Source organism: Eptesicus fuscus, chromosome 17 (assembly GCF_027574615.1).
Source record: "Eptesicus fuscus isolate TK198812 chromosome 17, DD_ASM_mEF_20220401, whole genome shotgun sequence".
NCBI classification, from domain to species: Eukaryota; Metazoa; Chordata; class Mammalia; order Chiroptera; family Vespertilionidae; genus Eptesicus; species Eptesicus fuscus.
The window spans coordinates 5,143,079-5,148,505 of NC_072489.1; positions in this window are offsets into that span (position 1 = coordinate 5,143,079).

Here is a 5,427-nt window from a genome sequence, read left to right on the forward strand (position 1 = left end):
AAATCCAAGTCGCCGGTCTTAAGGCTTGGCACCGTCTCCCCCCTAAGGATTCTGCCACTACCTCGCTAGCCAAAATTGACCAAGGAGCTGACGAGCCTTACAGTGATTTTATCAGCCGCCTCACGGATGCCGCTGAAAGATTAGTGGGGAGAGGTGAAACGGAAAGTGCCTTTGTGAAGCATCTCGCTTATGAGAATGCTAACCCTATCTGTCAAGAGACAATAAGACCTCATCGATGTGGCAATCTCTCTGATTATATTAAACTCTGCTCCGGTATAGGTACCTCCCATGCCATTGGATTGGCTATAGGAGAGGCTCTAAAAAATTTTACCCAGAAACAGCCAAATACACAACAAAAACCTGCTTTAATTGCAAACAGCCAGGACACTTCATAAAGTATTGCCCCAGTGGCAAACAACCACGGGCTCCCCCAAAGACCGCTTGCCCTCGGTGCCGACGCGGTCTCCACTGGGCTAAGGAATGTCACTCAAAAACAGATATCAAGGATAAAGCCCTTCCACCCCGGCAGGGAAACTCCTCGAGGGGCCAGCCCCTGGCCCCGAACACGGTGCCGAACCAAGGGGCCATCAGGTTCGTCCCACAACAGATTCTTCCCGCCCAGGCATCAGCTCCCTCTGCCGCGCCACCCCAGGAAGTGCAGGACTGGACCTCTGTTCCGCCTCCGATACAATATTAATACCAGATCAAGGCATTTAACTTATTTCCACTGAGGCTTTTGGACCCTTACCTCCAGAAACATTTGGTTTGATCTTAGGGCGTGGCAGTTCCTCCTTGGCTGGCCTTCAGGTTACCCCAGGGGTCATTGACAATGATTACCCAGGACAGATTACCATTCTAGCTTCAGCCCCCTCAGGGCCCATATCCATTTCCAAAGGACAAAGAATAGCTCAGCTTATCTTACTTCCCCTAAACTCCACCAATAAAAGTAATATTCAACAGCCTAGGTTGGATTCTGCCTTCGGTTCCTCTGATATCTATTGGGTTCAACAGATTACCACGGAGAGGCCACTACTCACTACCCGATACTGGCCCCCCAGTTGGCCCTGCGAAGCCTCTGTAACACATCTTAAAGGCATTGGCCAATCTACCAACCCAAAACAGAGCGCAAAAATCCTAACCTGGAAAGATACTGAGGGTAACTCAGGGCAAGTCCAACCTTATATTGTCCCAGGACTACCTGTTAACCTATGGGGACGAGACATTCTATCTCAATTAAAGCTCATTATGTGTAGCCCCAATGAAATTATTACCCAACAAATGCTTAACCAAGGCTTTTTACCAGGACAAGGATTAGGAAAAAATAATCAAGGCATCAAACAACCACTTTCTATAACACCCAAAAATGACCGATTAGGACTAGGAAATCAAAATTTTCCATGATGGTCATTGACTTTCCTGTACCCCACGCAGATAAGATCAAATGGAAATCTGATTCCCCTGTGTGGGTAGATCAATGGCCATTAACTAACGAGAAACTTACTAGCCGCCTCAAAGTTAGTACAGGAACAATTGGCCGCTGGGCATCTAGAACCTACAACCTCTCCATGGAATACTCAGCCTGTCCCCTTGCCCAGCCTTGATTACATTGCTGGGCGTAGTAAACGGGCTGTCCAATTATCTCTGGAGCCGTAGCTTCCCGCACAGCAGGTCTAGGAGTAGCAATACACTCCTACACAAAACTCTCTAATCAATTAATTGATGATGTCCAAGCTCTTTCAGGGACCATTAGTGATCTTCAGGACCAAATTGATTCTTTAGCAGAAGTTGTATTACAAAATAGAAGAGGGTTAGATTTACTCACGGCAGAACAGGGAGGGCTATGTTTGGCTCTACAGGAACGATGCTGCTTCTACACCAACAAGTCTGGCATCGTCCGAGACAAGATCAAGAAGCTACAAGAAGACCTCGTCAAGAGACGAAAAGAGTTATTTGAGAACCCGCTCTGGAGTGGACTTAATGGACTCCTCCCCTACCTCCTCCCCATCCTTGGTCCCCTTGTTGGTTTTCTCCTTATTCTTACATTTGGCCCTTGGGCATTTAGAAAAATAACTGACCTCGTAAAACAGCAAATAGATTCAGCTTTAGCAAAACCCATTCAGATTCATTATCAACGCCTGGAAATGGCCGATAGGTGGGACTCGGTTTACCAAGAGCGTGAGCACCTCCGGACCCAGACTCGCTCCTTCCCTACGGGGGTAGCATCTTAACCAGAGGGATGCTTACCTATGCTCTAGCCAGAGCCAGAGGTATGGGTATCGAACCGAGTGCAGAGCAAAGCATTGCAAGGGAAGGTCGGGACATTTTTCCAACCTCCTCTGGATTTCCCTGAGAGTATACCTGGTTTGCATAGAGGTTGACATCGATAAAAATAATGGCTCTGCCTCTCCTCCCCAAAAGATGTCAAGAGCCACACACAGTGGGTGTGCAAAGCCCACGGGAGGAGCCAGGTATATGTCTCCTCAGTTGATTAATGCCCACTCCCATTTCTTAAACAGAAAGGGAGGAGATGTCAGGAGCCAAGAGTTGGTCAAAGGATTAACTCTGACCTTACTTCAGTAAGTTACTGAAACGGAAACTCACGGAAACTAGGCCCACCTCCTCTTGCCTGAGGACAAAGCATTCTTTCCATAGTTGCCCTTCAACCGCCATATTCTTTATCTATAGTCAGCACCCTTTACGACCTTAGTCAATTATCTAAGCCCACATGACCCGTTCAGTCCCTACCCCTCCTAGGCACCTCAAACCACATATAAGGAACGCTGTAAAAAATAAAATTTCGAGGCTTGATCAGAAACCCTTTTGTCTTGCCTCCATTCTTCTGCGTCCCTTGTCTGTCTCTCATTCTCTTAGGTGTGCCGCCTCGGTACCCTCGTTAGAGACCCCGCTGGCCAGGGCAGTTCCATATTGGGGACTCAGGGCTGCTCTGTGCTGCTGGCAGATTGTGTACTCAGTGGTGGCATGGCCAAGTCAGCCTAGGAGAGCGGAAGTTCTCATTGCTGATCCCACACATAAACTCCATCCCTGCCTCCATAGCCAGTTTGTGCATGGGCCCACTGGAACTGACAGGGGTGGCTGAGGAAAGAGGCTGAATGGTATCCACAGGATGGGTCACCCATCAACTTGTTTATTTAAATCCTCCTCTGCCAAGATCACCCTTTGGTGAGCATTTACATGGGACACAAACATATTCACACTTTTTGCTCATTCAGAGAGCTCTATCTACATTCCTCTTCCCCAAATTTCTTTGTCACTTGTTATTCAAACACGTGCCTTCCAAGTCCCTGACAATACAGTCAAACCATTAGCGACAGCTCATGAATCAGCATATAATCACGTCCGGACACTTCTTCCAAGCAAAGTGGACAACCAGCACATTCCTCGAAATTCTGCCCACTGCAACGCTTTCCCTTCATGAGTATTCTTCAGGAATGTCCCAGGAAGGGCCGACTGTTGCAGCTGTCCACTTCCGGGTGCTGCCTGCATATCACATGAAACATCTGCAAACCAGTCTTTTCTTCCTCCGTCAATTGGTCATAAGGAACTCCTCCTCAGGCCATGGGTGCAGGTTGGGAGAGAGAAGACGGAGCAGCAGGAGCGGGGACTGTGGGCACGTGGGCCTCTTCTTCCTGTCATTTCCTTGTACCTTCAGGGGCTGTTCGGGCCCAATAATGTACATACCACTCCCGTTTGCTGTTGGGATATCGGCATGCACACCCAGCTTCATGGCTTGGTGAATCAGATATTCCCAGTTCATGATGGGCAGCTCAAGTCAGATGGTAACTTGGTGACCCAGGGTGAAGTGTGCCATCTTTACAGAGACCCAGTAACAGGCCAAGAGCTGTTTCTCAAAAGAATAGTTATCTGTGGAACATGGCAGGGCTTTGCTCCAAAACCCTAAGGGCCTGCACTGAGACTCACCTAGAAATGCCCGCTGAAGTCTCTAAACCACACCCCTACCTGCCGGTGATGCTGCCGTTATTTGGAAGACTAACACAATTTTAAGAAACATAGAGTAGATAAGTATGACACTTATTTTTCCACTTGAGTAGTAGCTTCTCCCATGCTCCATAAATAATATTTTAAAAATAAAGCATCAGAGATAGAGGAACCAAGATGGCGGTAAAGTTAAACAACTAAACTGCCACCTTGCACAACAATTTCAAAACTATAACTAAAAGACAAAACGTCTACCACCCAGAACCACGGGAAAGCTGGCTGGGTGGAAGATTCACAACTAAGAAGAGAAAGGAGCGCAAATGCTGAAAAGCTGAGGTACGAAGGCATGCAAATCAGGCTGGTGGCAGGCAACTGGGCGCGTGGCTTTTCTTCAACCCGAAGGGAGACAAGCTTCCGATCACTCTGAACTTGTTTCTGGGGACACTCGGGGGACCCAGACGCCTACAGGGAGAAGCTGGACTCTCGGCCATCGGGTCGGAAAGTAAGAGTGACTTTTTTGCAGAGGTGTGCCCAGCAATCATTGTTTACTGTGCTGGAGCGCAGGCACTTGGAAACGCGGAAAGGCAGAGATGGCTGATGGCTGACGGCAGCCATCGCCATTTGCCACGCCCTAGCCTAGTGATGCCCTGAGACCCCGCCCAGCCCTGAGGCCCTGCCCCGCACATTCTACAAACCCGCCCAGGCTCCACACAGCGGCTTTTGCATATAAATGGCCTGTTCTGTGGCAGCTTAACCAAATTAACTGCAGCTCCAGTCAGACTGCTCCAAAACCACCCAAGCAAAGAGGAGAAAACTGTAGTTCTTGCTGTAGCTCCTGCTGGGGGGCCCCATTGGAGATCCAGACACTAGTGTATTTAGTGGTCAGTGTGAGATGACACCATATTTCAACTACTCTCATAAGGGACACATTCAAGAGGCAGACTCAGTGAGCACCAAAGCCCTACTGGAACAAGTCCTGCCCCATAAATGTGTCTCCAGCATAGCAATTCTTCCATTATAGACACAGCGGGTCCTCACAGCCAATTGCCTGGAGGTCAATTCCTCCCAGTGACACCAACAACAATCAAGACTTAACTACAACAAGGCTGTACACACAGTCCACAAAGGGGTGCTCTAAGAGTGTCCAACTCAGGTAACTGGGAGGCTGACCCGTTGAACCAATAGGACACCTACTACACAAAGCTATCCAACCAACTCAGGGAAGCAGCGAAAATGAGGAGGCAAGGAAACAGATCCCAAACGAAAGAAATGGAAGAGAACAAACAAATGGACATAGAGTTCAAAACCACGGTTATAAGGCTTTTCAAGAATTTCATGGAAAAAGCTGATAAATTTAATGAGACCCTCGAGGATATGAAAAAGGACCAACTAGAAATTAAACATACACTGACTGAAATAAAAAATATTATACAGAGACCCAACAGCAGACTAGAGGAATGCAAGAATCAA